The 15457-nt window shown below is 42.0% G+C and overlaps 1 protein-coding gene and 1 long non-coding RNA gene across 25 annotated transcripts in view; both read right to left on the bottom strand.

Moving 5' to 3' along the window:
* MAP7 (microtubule associated protein 7) overlaps positions 1-15457 on the bottom strand; it is a 176734-nt gene that overhangs the window by 68879 nt on the left and 92398 nt on the right. The window lies entirely within an intron of this gene.
* LOC110256640 lies at positions 1907-11240 on the bottom strand. The gene is made up of 2 exons (XR_002338427.1): positions 10577-11240; positions 1907-5995 (listed from the first exon to the last, which is right to left on the bottom strand). It is a non-coding gene; the product is annotated as an uncharacterized LOC110256640 (long non-coding RNA).

Genomic DNA, 15457 nt, shown 5'->3' with positions numbered 1-15457 from the left:
CAAGTGACTTTTCCCAATAATCCCTGATGAATCTGTGATAAAAGCGTTCCTTTTTTTTCCCTACTGTAATTTGCTTTGTCTTAAAACGCAAATGTAAAAAATAAATTTCAATTAAGCTGGAGGTCTGGTTACTTGCATGCCAGTTGATCTCTATTTTGAACTTTTATTAAATCCACTCGAGCTGAACATCTGTCTGCCCTGCTTTATTATCTGGATCTCAGGAATTCATTTCTACCACAGCAGACCTTCTGAGCCCTATTCATAACAAGACAAATTTAAAACCCATCTTAAAATTCATTCTGTTCATATAAAACTAATGGGTTAAGTTTAGTAAAATAAAGGTAATTCTAAAAGTGGTCAGGTGGTTTAGCCCAAGATCATGTGCTGTTAATTTTTAACCATTAGATTGAAACTTTGTCTAAAGTTTTCAGGCCATATTTTTGCTTTTATAGCAATCATTTCCTTCCACGCCTGTAAGGGTCCTCATTTCTCCAAAAACCTCTGGTTAACACTATCATGGCAGGAGGGAAGACAGATTCAGACAGACTGGGGTTAAACTGTGAGTCCTACTTACTAGCTGAGTGACCTTCTGAAAGCTTCTTGATGTCTCTGCATAGATAATATGGGGGCGAAACTGCCAAACTCACAGGGTTACCGGGAGGATTAGCCGAAAAGGTGTATGTAAATCCATGATACAGGTTGGCACATAGAAGGTGTTTGGCAAATATTCAGCCCTCCTTCTCTCAACTTTTACACTCTTCTTGGAGGTCCTGGGCCTCCCACACTTAACGGCACTCTACAGTGTGGAGCTCTGTGTCTGTGGTTGTGCAGGAGGCGGTATGTGCTTTGGAGTCAGCTGACCTGGCTCTGCCGCTTGTGAGCTGTGAATCCTCAGCCCGTCACTCACGCTTACGGTCTTAATTTCCCCATCTGGAGCGAAGGAACACCTGCAGGTCGTGAAAATGAACTGAGACTGCTGGGTCCACTGCAAGGCTGGAGAAATGGTGGAAGGTATTTCCCGTCCTCCCCCTATTCCTACACAAAGGTGGGAAACGGGGTTTCTAGTTCCTCTGGGCTGTGCTGGCTCAGTGCTAACAGGAAAAGCAGACCTGTATCAACTTGGTGACAGTGGTCCTGGGGAGCAGAGTCTAGCTCTGCTGCTGCTTTCAGGGGTTTTCAGCTCAGCTACAATCCCATCTCTGGGGGCCTCAGGTAGGTAGGACTTATTGGCAGGGTTTTCAGGATACAACCTGGCTTGGGAAAATCATCTGTCTCTCTGGGGCTTGGAGAGATAACAATTTTCTGAAATTTAATACCTTCCAAGTTATCATCACATTAAGTATGAGCCTTAAAAAACCAACCAACTAAAAAAACCCCGGAGTTCCCATCGTGGTTCAGTGGTTAATGAATCCGACTAAGAACCATGAGGTTTCGGGTTCAATCCCTGGCCTCACTCAGTGGGTTAAGGATCCGGCGTTGCCACGAGCTGTGGTGTAGGTCGCAGACATGGCTCAGATCCTGCGTTGCTGTGGCTCTGGTGTAGGCTGGTGGCTACAGCTCTGATTAGACCCCTAGCCTGGGAACCTCCACATGCTGCGGGTGCGGCCCTAAAAAGAAAACAAAACTAAATAAAACCCCTTCAATTATAATAACACGAAAATAAAATCTTCTGAGAGGCTTTTTTTTTTTTTTTAAACAAAGTGCAGTGTGCTTTACTGTTCGAGAACACAATGAAAAAAGCAATTTACTCATTTAAGATTTTCAACATTTAAAAATCTGGAAATTCTAGGTAACTAGCAGGTTAGGATCACATGTACTACTTTTAAATTTACCATTAAAATAATACTATTTTTAAAACGACTCAGGTAACATTCCAGGATTATTTATTTCAATCTCTTTTCCTTCATTTTTTTTTTTAAAGAAAATTGAGCCATATACTATGATGCTCAGTCAGTCTTTGCTAGCCTTATAAAATTTTTATTGATCTTCCTGCTGGCTTGAAAGCTTTATTCCATTAGTGTCACATGTGAGAGTGTGAAAGACAAGAGGATGGATGGAGAGAAGCACCCTTGTGGTCTGGGACTGTCTCTAAATCACTCTGCAACAGAATAGGGAGGCAGCGGACACTTGGAACTTTTGAGTAAAAATCCTGCAGCCTCAGGAAGTGCCACAAATGTATCTCTATAACGCACATCCTCTAAGATTTATTGCATTCTTTGCAAAACCCTCCCCTCAGCTTCATGGCGTTCTCACTGCTCTGTTTCTATTTTTGGCTGTATGGTCTGACTGAAGCATCTCCTCTCAACCATCGAGGTAACTGGTCCAACAAATGCTTAATTTAGTAAAAAGGCTTACTCTTGGAGGATATTTATGGCTACAATCTCAGGGACCATGCTGAGTTTAAACTCACTGAATGATAGGTGGTCTTGACATCTACTAAAAATAATGTTTTTCTGTCACTATTTTAAATAAAATATGGCATGTGGGCTGGGAAATAGTACACCTTGAGGCTTCGACCCCCAGCTCTGTATGGGTAGGACTTTGTAGAAAACAGCCCCCGGGGCTACACACACAGCCTTAGGAGAATAAACCAGAAGACAGAACTAGAGGTTGAACTGCACACAACTGCCATTTTTGTAGTAACAAATCGGTGAATCTTGCAACTTCGTGTCTCAATCTCATCCTTTCAATCTACCTGTGCAGAAGAGTTAACGTGGCAGGCCTGTGCGTGCTGTGCCTTTAGAAAGGCCTGATTTAGCTTCATGTCTTTTTGCTACGATAAATCTTGGCCGCAAGTATGACTATATGCTGAGTCTTCTTAATGAATCAATCACAGAACCTGAATCACAAATAGCTTATTTGAAAATCTGGCCACAGAATACTGTTATGGTAACTTAAGAATGTGACTGGTTCAAAATCATATATGATAAAGATTACAGGGTAACTCTTGGGTAATTCAGTGTTTCACCTAAAATTTTCTACTTTATGAGATCTTTCTGCTCCTTAACCTGACAGTTAAAATTGATTCTAATATAGCTGCCAGGAATACTGTAACTTTTAAGTCACAGCCCTTAAATGTTTTATCCAATATTATTTATGAAAGTTGCATTAAATGAGGAGGACATAATGCCATCTCATAACTAATGACTTTTATGATTATTCCAAATAATGGAGAGCTTTTTCAGTTGAAATTCCTCATTTAAAGTGAAGTTTGGAAAAATGATCGAAGCTCACAAAGTCGGCATTAGGCAAACCTAGGTTTAATTTTCCCTTTTGCTTCCGTTTTCTTCCCACTTGCATTTGTTCAAGTCAACACCCTCCTGCAGGGGACAGACACCTTGTGCTCTGTACTGACCATGATATTAAGTGAATAACGCAGCTTTTCTACGACTTTTTCCTTTTCCGGGTCCCTAATTCTAGGGAACTTTGAACTCCTCCTCCCCGCCCCCCCCCAGTTTCTCTTCAGAAAAGTTCTCTCCTATTAAGGCCTAAAGCACAGTTTTGAACTCACTTTCAAGTCTGCATTTATAAACAGTCCCCCGCCTCTAGGGAGACTTCATGTATGTATCACTTGAAACTATGTCAAAAGCTGAACTAGCTGTCCTCACAAAAGCAGCCAACCGCGATGTCAGTCTCTTTGTTACTATCAGAGGAACCACCATATTCCCAGGCTCCGAAATGTTACGTAATTTTTTCAATCAACATTTCCTGACTCCCCCATGGGCCGGGCCAGCCGCTGTGCCACGCACTAAGAACACACTAAGAATAAATACAGAGATCCGAGGACATGGCACCTACGTGCAAGAGGCTCATCATCCTTTGGAGGAGACAATATGCAAACACATGCAATTAAAAGAGACCAATTCAGTTTTCAAGTATCAGCACACTACAGATGATTGATAACCCAATAAACAAGGTAGTGTTAGAAGGACTCGGAGATGGGAGAAGGTGCTCTGGGAGGAGTGGTGGTGGAAAACCTCACAGGATCAAGATTTTGAGGAATGGAGAGAACCTGCATGATTAGTGGGGGGGGGGGGGAGAGACGGGCAGGAGGTGGGGAAGCAGAGAACACTCCTGGCTGGGGCACAGCATGTGCAAAACTGCAGAGGCCAAAAAACTGAGAGTTCCCCTGTCCAGTCAGACAGGGGAACTAGGAAGGCAGGCAGTTGAAAATAAGACAAACAGGCCGAGGGCAATGCCTCCTCCGATTCCAAGGGTTTGGACTTTATGATGAAGGTAATGGGGATGGCTGGAGGGTGCTGCAGGGAACTTCCAGCTGTGAACCACTGGGGCTTCAGTGCACTCCGGAAAAATGCAAAGTGAGGCCCAACAAGCCCACTGGAAAGGTATTTTAAAAGGTTATCATCTTAAACAATAAAAGGAAATTGACCTAAACCCAGACTCCTTAGGAATTCTGCTTTCTGCATAATTTCATAATTATTCACTCTTCAGAGTTTTCCACTTACCCTTACCATGTACCAAGAGACAATTATTTAACCATTAAGGGGAAAAAAAGTGACACAAATGACTATGGGGACCCAAGCCTGAAGCTGAAACATCAGGGAGCAGGGAAGGGGCAGGTCAGTGCAGCCGTCCTAGTGGGAACAGGTCTGGGTCTCCTCTGCTTCACATCCTGCAGGAGATGGGACCCCAGCCATGAACTCTAGGGAGCAAGAGCAGTGGGCAGAAAGAAACACGGAATGGAGGAAGTATGCCTGCTGGGAAACAGGTGGGTGTTTTTGAAGGTCATGTTGAATGCAGGTAGACGCTGCTGACTATCTTTACTCTTTCAGGATGGGGAAGCAGCCACTTCAATATGCAAACTTACAGGCATGATGCCATGGCTACGTATGTAACTACAGATGCTGAAAAACAGTGCTGAGTCTGATTTGCCCTTCTGCACTTTGTGGTACGGTGCAACCTCTGGCCACATTTCACCTAACACAGCAATAAGAAGCATGAACCATTCATCCCACACTCTATTGCTCATTTCTTGTTGCAAAAACAAATGCAATTAAATGAGACCACTTGATAATAATGTATATCTGAGTCATACACTACATTCTCCTTATTCATTCCGTTGACAGAAACAATTCAATTAAGTCAGACTTTTCTTTGCATTTCACACACTGCAGACAGAACAAAACTCATGACTTGGTGGCTACACTAGACTGCATTAGAGGCTTATAAGACCCTATGGAGGTTTCAAAATTTGAAGGGAGCTCATCCAGCAACAATGAACAGTGACTAAAAGTCACTGTCAAATAATTTTGTTTTTTCATGAAGAAAAAATTATGACAGTGATGGAAAACGAGATTTACCCCAAACACAAAGAAACTCATCCAATACTGAAATAATACAAACCCAATGCAAAGACACTGATTTTACAAATACAATCCAATGTTGGGTATAGTTATGTGAAGTACAGGAACAGAATTGACCAGAAACATCACTCCACATCTTCAAAACTGACAAGAAGGCATGAAGAATGGAACAGACACATGCTGGAGTTTATTAGTAGTTTATAATCCATCGACTTCCAGAAAGAAGCTGAGGCAGTTGCACTGAACTATCATTTACACATAAAACGATAAAAATAGTGACACACCATAACCTTTTCTATAAGAATCCATTTTTTGTTTGCTCAATTACACAATAGGAAAGACAGAAATATTACTTCTATAACTATAAATGATTATTCTATCCAAACAAGTTACCGAGATGTTTTTCAGGGGTAAGGAATGGTTACTTGTTTACTCCAAAGAGCTGTTTAATCACAGCCATCATGTTCTGAGCTTAAAGACCCACAGATGTTCTCCAAGTAAATGGAGCTACAGGCTAATTTAGTCTTGGATACTTGGCTCCGTGCAGAACTATGACAATTTCTATGAGACCAGAGGAACCTGGGGGCAGGGACGGTGTCTTCGTCTTTACAATCTCCATACCTTTAGTGTTTAGCCAACTATCTGGCATACAGGTGACATTGAATAAATGCCTGAAAAAGGAAATGAGAGAATAAGAGAGGGTGGATGGTGTACCCCAAACAAACTGTGGCAAAGGCCCAGGAAGAAAAAGTATTAATGATAAGTAAAAAGTATACACTTGCTCATTTTTTGATGGCTGCTAAGACTATAGAGAAAAGGTGACTGAAAGAATTGTCAGATCACAGTCACAGCCACGCCATGTCAGGAAAGAAAAACTATTTAATGCAATTCTAGGATGATTTTCATCATCCTAAATGCCAGGCTAGACTCAAAAGTCAAATTAGCCAGTATCTGGGGTGTTAGAATGTCAATCTCCAAATACAATAGAATACTGCCTATATGGCATGGGGGTGGCAGGTGCGGGCATGAGAACATTACAGCCTCTGCTGGAAACATCAGAAAGGCTACACACAAGCTTTTCATCTTGAGAGATTTGTAAAACTCAATCTTTTTCTAAAGCAACGTACTAGATTTGCTTAGATAATGTTGGTTAAAAGGACAAAGAAACACAAACATCCATCTTTGCTGAAATGAAGAAAAGCGTTTCAGAAAAGCACCCGTTCCATGTATTTTGTGGGGACAGGTGGGAATCACTTCTTCAGCTGTCTTGTTTACCCCCAAAAGCAGCTTCTTGATTTGGGTTCCAGAGTCTTTCAGACACACTTGGCTGATAGGAGTAAACATTACACACTTGAAATTCAGCCCCAAAGGCTATTATTTAAAAAACAAACAAAAAACAAAATCCTTTCTCCAGCCAGATGGCAACACTATAAATAGAAAATGCTGTATTTTCCACCTGTATTAATACAAACCAGATTAAAAAGCCAAGTCTTTTCTCATCTGTTGAGATATTCATATGATTTTTATCCTTCACTTTGTTAATATGATGTATCATGTTGATTGATTTACAGATATTGAACTACCCCTGGATCCCTGTAATAAATCCTAATTAATAAAAAAAATAAATTAAAAAAAAAAAAAGCAAGTCTTTTCATCCCCATAGGTGACGTACTTTCCTGGCGATTTATCACCAGTCACAATGCAAGCTGCTACACAAATGATCTCTGCCCCATAATATGAACAGTGTTATGACTAAGCAAAGTAAGTACAGGACAAAGTACAGAAAAGGGGAGAAAACACTAACCATATTAAGTTTTCCAGTCACACTGAGAAATAGTAAATTACAGATTGTAGTTAATTGTCTACATCTCAACAGCTGTCTAAATTTCTAATTATCAAATCAGAGCCAATTCAATTAAATTCAATGTGTAATTAAAAGCAGCTATTTAAATAACGGGAAAGAAAAATAATTAGAACTCAACTGTATTACACTCTACTTAATTAAAATAACCAACTGAAAGAAGCTGTTTCTACTTTGAAACAGGATTACAACGTACTTTGAAGAAAACTAAAAGGGAGTGCTCTTGGGTCACAGCAGGTTAAGGATCCAGCGTTGCCACTGTAGTGGCTCAGGTTCAATCCCTGGCCTGGGAACTTCCACATGCTGTGGAAGCAGGCCCCCATCCCCTCCCCCTCAAAAAAACTAAAATGGTTAATGTCAGTGTTTTACAAAGTGATTACTTTGGGCCACAAAATAGAAAAGATTTTGTACTTAAATGCAAAATAAAATTATCCAGGTAGTAAATGTATGGTTCTAAGAAAAAGTCCCAAATAAAAAGGGGACTCAGTTTTAAATATCAGTTTTGCAAATAAATGTGAAAGTAATTTTAATCCTTGGAGTATTTTGTCGACTGAATGAGTGTAATCTGTGAAGTAAACACATACATATAGTTGCAGAATAATAGTCACTAATCATTCCTCCTCTGCAGAAAATAGTAATACTTACATTTAAATCATTTAAGGTAAACACTGAAAACCTCTATAGGAATGAATGGTTAAAATGAAAAGTTCATTCCAATTCATTTCAGGTAACTATTGAACATTTAACTTAAAGGTTGTTTAAGATGATGGGCCAACCCCGTCTCCCCTGCTGTCTCATTCTACACCTGCGACCTTGTTAGTTGTTGTTCTCTTACTGGAACACCAGCTTCACCATCTCTCCAACTACTTAAATCTAATCAAAACTTTTTTTTTTTTTTTAAAGATATCCTCTTCCCTCCCTCCCACTAAATACAGTTAATTTACAATGCTGTATTAGTTTCAAGTGTACAGCAAAGGGATTCAGTTGTACATATTTTCTTTTTCAGATTCTTTTCCACTCTAAACCATAAGATATTGAATACAGTTTCTTGTGCTGTACAATAGGTCTATGTAGTTTATACACACTACTACACATAAAATAGATACATTCATTTCAAACTCCTAGTTTCTCTCTCCCACTCCTGTCATCTATCCCCTTTGGTAACCATAAGTTTGTTTTCTATGGCTGTGAGTCTATTTCCGTTATGTAAATAAGTTCATTTGTATTAGTTTATTATTTTTTTGGCTGCACCTGAAGCTTGTAAATGTCACCGGGCTAGTAACAGAACTCATGCCACAGCTATAACCAGAACAGTAGTGACAATGTGGGATCCTTAACCTGCTGAGCCACAAGGGAACTTCTGTATCTTTATTTTACATTCCACACATAAGTGACATAATATATGTGTTTCTCTGACTTCATTTAATATAATTCCAGGCCCATTCATGTTGCTGCAAATGTCATTTTTCATTCTTTTTCATGGCAGAGTAATATTCCATTACATGTGTGCATCACATCTTTATCCATTCATCTGTCTATGGACATTTAGGTTGCTTCCATGCCTTGGCTACTGTGAATAGCTCAGTCATGCACATTGGGGTGCATGCATCTTTTCAAATTAGAGTTTCCTCCAAATATGCTCCAGTGGGAGATTGCTGGATCATTTGGAAACTTTTTTTTTTTTTTTTTTGTCTTTTTGTTGTTGTTGTTGCTATTTCTTGGGCCACTCCCACGGCATATGGAGGTTCCCAGGCTAGGGGTTGAATTGGAGCTGTAGCCACCGGCCTACGCCAGAGCCACAGCAACGCAGGATCCGAGCCGCGTCTGCAACCTACACCACAGCTCACAGCAACGCCGGATCGTTAACCCACTGAGCAAGGGCAGGGACCGAACCCACAACCTCATGGTTCCTAGTCGGATTCGTTAACCACTGCGCCACGACGGGAACTCCTGGAAACTCTTATTTTTAGTTTAAGGAACCTTCATACTGTTTTCTATGGTGGCTACACCAATTTACATTCCCACCAATAGGCAGGACGGTGCCTTAAAAAATAAACTTTATTTTTAAGAGTTTTAATTTTACAACACATTTGAGCAGAAAATACAAAGAATTCCCTGTATCCTGCCTCCACACACGAGGCACAGTAGTGACAATACCGGATGCATACTCCCTCCCACTCTCAACATCCTGCACTGAGTAGTACATTTGTTTCAATCAATGAACCTACATTGACACATTATCAGCCAAAGCCCACAGTTCACATTAGCCTTCACTCCTAGTATTGGTTTGGGTTTGGACAAATGCATACTGTCGTGTGTCCAGCATTACAGCACTGAACAGCATTCAGACCATTTTTCACAGGCCAGCTCAAGTCTCTTTCTCAAGAAATCTCTTCTTGCTATTTCTACTGCCAACACATTTCTTTCTCTGACTTTTCCTACACTCCATGGCTGCCCCACACTGCTCTGCATTTGACTTCATTCTCTTACGTGATTTTTAGAATGTATATTTCCAAAGGTTCTAAATACTGATCATCTCATGAAAGGCCAGGCAAAAACTGTGCTTTATAGTAGGAAAAAAAGGAGGTGGGGAGGGGTGCTTGAGGCAACATTTCCCCGCTTGGAAATTCATACTGCCAGTTTGCATAGGGATCCTGGCTGGTTACCCAATGCTTCTTTTCTAACGGCAGTCTGATTGGCCACAAGGTACAGTTCTGGCCAAAGAGCAGGAAACTGAAGTTGTTGCTGGGGTGTGTAGGAATGCGCCTTAGAGGAGAAGCAGACCCAGGTGGGCTTCCTCCTCCCAACTTCCTTTCTTCCTGCCTTGAACATGGACGTGATGTTCAGGGTACAGTGTCTGCCTTGTAACCAGGAGGCTCTCAAGAGGGAGAGGCTACAGAGTAACAAGAGCCCTGGCCCTCACATCTTTTGAGCTGCTGAGCAAATGTTAGCAACTGTTGACTTCAGTTTCCTGCAGGTAAGAAAAAAGAAAACTCCTAATTTGTTTAAATCATCTCCCAGCACTGCCCTTGCCCGATTCTGTACCCACAATTAAAAGCAATCACTAACTACAGAATCAAGTCCAAGCACCCGTGTCTTCCAAATAATCTTCCAAAATCTGGCCCCAGCCCAGGCTGCTAGCTCCCACTTCCTCTCTTCCCAACAATCACCTTGTCGAGGCCTGAGCCCCATCAGACACTCCTGAGGGCTGGAGGGGACGCTCCAAACGGGCTTTGAAGTGAGATTCAGAAAAGGCAGAGGATTTAATTTAGGTGGGGGGGGGTGTGTGTGAGGGATAATAAAAGGCTACAAAGGACAGCGATGAACCAGAAAAGAAAAAAACAAGGCACACAAAACGAGGTGGTCGTTAGATGATAAAAATATCTCTTACAGTGGTGTCTTGGATGATGGCTTTTCATTCAAGGCATTCACCAGCACGCTCAGCCCTGGGGATTCTGTACACACATCGCATTTCAGCACCTCCTTCATTTGGGAGGTCATGACTTACTCTACATCCTTCCGGAAGTCAGGAAGCAAAACAGGGGCTTTTTCACCAGGCTGAAGCAGATCTGCATTTAGTTTTGTAAACATCAAGAGGAACCAAATCAGAAGGGGAAAAAAATGAGCCAAAGAGGCCAGATCAGGGTTTTAATACCATCATTTGTGATGGAAATCAGTTCCACAGGAATTCCAACAACTTAGAAGCCAGTGGATTTCTGAAATGAATGTGAAGATCCCCCCAGAGCAAACCTGGTCATCTAGAACATTCTGTGACAGTTCCTGAGCCCCAGTCCTCCTTTTCCAACCACCTAGCATCCTACATACAACTGCTCTTAACCTGCACAGAGGCACTCACAAGTTGGCGGCAGGACTAAATTACCTTCTCTCTCAGCAGTTTTATAAATGTTATCGGCGTAGGTATTAATTATACACTTGCCTATAAAAAGAAGTAAAAATAAAAATTTCAATTGATTTCATGTATTTTGTCCTTTTTGTGTGTGTGTGTGGCATACACAAGTTGCAGGGTCAGGGACTGAACTTGTGCCACAACAGTGACTACACAGGATCCTTAACCCACTGAGTCACTAGGGAACTCCCAGATATAGTGGGGTTTTTTTGTTTGTTTGTTTTTCATTTTTTTTGCCACCCCCATGACATATGGGAGTTCCCAGACCAGAGACTGAATCTGAGCCAGTGTATCTTTTAACCCACTGTGCCAGGCCTGGGATAGAACCCTCACCTCCTGCAGCAACCCAAGCTGCTGCAGTCAGATACCTAACCTACTGCACAAGAGTGGAAACTCCCAGGTTTAGCATATTTTTAATAACAACATTTACTAGCTTTTTTATATGATAGAAAGACTATGAAGATAAAAATTTGAAAGGCCTATAATCCCCTCACCTGAATAACCCATTTATTCTTTTTATCTTAAGATATGGCTATCATATGGTTAGAAAATTTAAATAGTACCTAAAGCTGTAAAATAAAAAGAACAGCCCTTTCCTTTTTTCTTTCTGGAAAATTTTTTTTTCTATGCGTACATTTATTTGCACTCCGTTTATACAAAACATCATCCTACTCACCCTTCTGTCCCTTTCTTCTCTCATTTGGTAATTTTACTTTGCCTGCTTTTCAAGTTCCTGCTTTAATGGTGTGGCCTTTCATGGTTTCCAATACATGCCTCCAGTAGTGAGTTATTAGTGAGCCCCTACCTCACTTTCTCCATAACTTCAAGCTCTCTGACTGTTCACTGCTGTGAGACTTCAGCCCTGACTGAGTGTAACCTGCCTTCCTGTATCAACAGCAGCCCCCGGCCCCGTGCCCCAGAGGTGGCATATTCAGCTCCTGTAGTTTGGGCCTCTTTGCTTCTGCCAGTCTGGCCTCTACTGAGAAGACAACCTTTCCAAGGAAGAGGACTACTGAGAGGACTCGGAGGGGACTTGATTTTCCTGGCAAAATAAACAAAGGCAGGAGCCACGGTGACAGGATTGAATCAGAAGCTTAAAAACTCGCTGTGGCCCATGTGGATACATCTACCACTTCCCCTCTCAGTTTTGCAAGCCAAATCTGTACTGGCCCAAGCTGAGGCCTCAGCCGGCTTCCATGGGAGAGACTGCGGGCTGGGCTGGAATCGAATTGCATCTCTGGCACCTTCTCCGCACAGGAGATGGAGCAGGGCGGCAGGAGGTACAAGAATACTTGCTGGTCACCTTCATGTCCGTTTCAAAGCAGAAGCCTAGGTGGTTAAGGCAGAGCATGCTGGGAAGGGCAGAAGGCTGAGGCTGTGCCTTCCTCTGGTTATCAGCTGGTGGTGACAAACCGGGGAAGATAGTGGATGACACTTGAAGTGACAGGGCTCCCACCAGGGGAACTCTGTAGAGACGCTGTACGAGGACTCACTCTTTCAGGGGTATAAGGTCTATGTTCTGAAAATGCATTTGACTATTAAATAATTACGACTATCATCCTGGAGTGCAAAGATATGCAAGCCTAAGCCAAGACTTTGGTAGGCTCAGAGTACATGACCAGGGACTCAGCATCAGGCCAGGAAAAGGGATTTAAACCACAAGCACCCCTCCAGTCTTCCGCAGAAAGAAGTGAGATTTAAAACACAGCGCTCTGCTCCCTTTATTATCTTTCTACTAGACACGCATTTTATTTGTTCAATCTTTTTAGTTTGCCACAACTCAAAACATCCCCAAATAGAGAATCTCAAATTTTGGAACCTATGGAATATCTAACTGTAAATAACAAATGAAAACAAAACAAACTAAAGGATCCCAGTCTGAAAAATAAGAAAGCCGTCTTACAGAGGCCTGCCAACTCTCAAAAGCACAAAGACGACTGTGTGCAGCAGGCGTCACAACCTGGCAGACGGTAGCAGGCCAGACTGAAGGCTCTTCACAGGACAGAACACTAATGGCTATTTGGTTTAGGGGCTGCCACTTAGGCACTTATTTTCCAGTATGTACAGTCATCTGAGGTAGGTTACATCCATTTCAAACAAGAGACTCCAAGTACAAATGCTACATCTGCCTAAGTTTTAAGTCTTTGGGGGTCAAGAAGAACTAAGCCAAAACTAAGCTGATAAACTGACTCCTTTCTTTTCAGTGCTTTGGAAATGCCTTTTACAAGGCCGTTTCTTACTTGACAAAGACCTCCACTTGGGAGCTGGTCCTGAGAGGAGGTGGAGAAGCCAGGATGGGCGAGGGAGTCTGGCAGGGTAAACCTGCACAGATAGCTCCTCCTAGAAGGGAGGGAAAAAACAGGTCCTCGGCGGAGGCGGGGAGGAACTGAGCTGCTGCCAGCCAGGCGGCTCTCCCGCCAGGGAGCCCTGGCCTCATGACTGGGCACTGGACACTGGACTTGACTGTCTCCCCATCCTGTTCTTTAACCAAGGATCTGCTTCCAGACAACCAGCTCTGTTTTCAAAGTCCCAGAGAATCACTGTCAGAAAGGAAACTATGTAAGAGCCATCTGAGCTTCTTAACGAGGTGTGAATGAGTCTCAGCATAGACTTAGAGGGCCCCTCAAACCCGTCACTTTTCCTAGAAGTGCCAGAATGATCTAGGACGGACAAAGCAATATGGTTTCTTTGCAGTTTACAGATGAGGGACAAACCCCAGACTTCTTCAAACGCTTTTGTTATTCTACCTCCTTTGCCTTATAGCAATGAAAGACCTCAGAAAATTTTCCAAAGGGTGTGTGCTTTCTGTAAACAGTGAGGCAGGGCGAGGCTGTGATACTGTTTGTTCTTCATGCAGATTAAGGAAGGAGAACACCTATGGTTGGGTGAGGACAGAAACTCAGCTATCAAATCAGAATATGAGCAAGTGAAGGGTAGACCACTACTATTGGTATAGATGTTTAGAAAGCGTGGAACAAATAATTCTGAGTATTTTTTCCATAGCGATTCTATGATAACATTAGTGTATAATGGGTTAAATAGGCTTTTGTACGTTATCAGTTGCACATGCAGTATTTTTTTTTTTTTTTTTTTTTGCTATCTCTTGGGCCGCTCCCACAGCATATGGAGGTTCCCAGACTAGGGATCTAATCGGAGCTGTAGTCTCTGGCCTACACCAGAGCCACAGCAACGCGGGACCCGAGCTGCGTCTGCAACCTACACCGCAGCTCACGGCAATGCCGGATCGTTAACCCACTGAGCAAGGGCAGGGACCGAACCCGAAACCTCACGGTTCCCAGTCGGATTTGTTAACCACTGCGCCACGACGGGAACTCCCAACATGCAGTATTTTTATAATGTGAATGAGTTCCAGCTTTCAAACAGACAATTTATAAATGAACTTCTGAGACACAACCCATATGTTATCAGGAGTTGCTATCTTAAATAAAAAAACTATAAAAAGCTACCAAATATGTGTAAGCTGAGGGTCATAGGAGATCATACTTTAGAACAAGTTGAGAAAGGAAGTTCACTTAATAAGGGTCATCAACCATTTCAGTTTTCCTTTTCTTTCTTTTTAGGGCCACACCTGCAGCATTTGGAAGTTCCTGAGCTAGGTTCTGAATGACAACTGCAGCTGCAACCTAAGCCACAGCAATGCAGGAGCCTTAACCCACTGAGCGAGGCTAGGGATTGAACCTGCATCCTAATGGGTACTAGTCAGGTTCTTAACCCACTGAGCCACAATGGGAACTCCTCCATTTCAATTTTTAAAATGTCTTAGAAGCAGTCATTCGTATGTTCCTCAGTTTAGTACCTCTGGATACGCTATTCAATTTTCTTTAGGTAAGATTTTTTGGCAAGCAGGCTGAACTGAACTTAGTAAACAAATATTCAGTAGCAAAATCATGGTAAATACTGATGCCTGGCAAAGACTCCATTTTTCATATGTCTAAAGACATCCTTTTTCATCATCTGAAAACACTATGGATAAGCATTACTCCACTTCAAGGCAGGAAAGGGAAAAATGAGGATGGCTGCTGACCATTTTAGTGAGAGCTGTTTTCACACACGGAAACATTTATCTTCTCTAACTCATCTGACTGACTGTGGAGCATCTTAATCATTTAAAAAAAAATCACATTAAAGTTATGAACTCTGGCTTTCAGAATGATCAAATTAACGTGTGACCACATTGAAAGTGAGTATGTAAGTCTTTGCACTGAGTAAACAGTCACATGCAATTTTTGCTGCATTCACATCTACCCTCTATAATATATCAGCCTCAGCAATATAAGCATTGATGACATGATGGCATAAATGCCACCATACATGGAGACAGAAATAAATACAAATGACATCATT

This window comes from Sus scrofa, chromosome 1 (genome assembly GCF_000003025.6).
Source record: "Sus scrofa isolate TJ Tabasco breed Duroc chromosome 1, Sscrofa11.1, whole genome shotgun sequence".
NCBI classification, from domain to species: Eukaryota; Metazoa; Chordata; class Mammalia; order Artiodactyla; family Suidae; genus Sus; species Sus scrofa.
The sequence above is the reverse complement of the archived record's forward strand: the minus strand, read 5'-3'. Positions and strand labels throughout refer to the sequence as shown.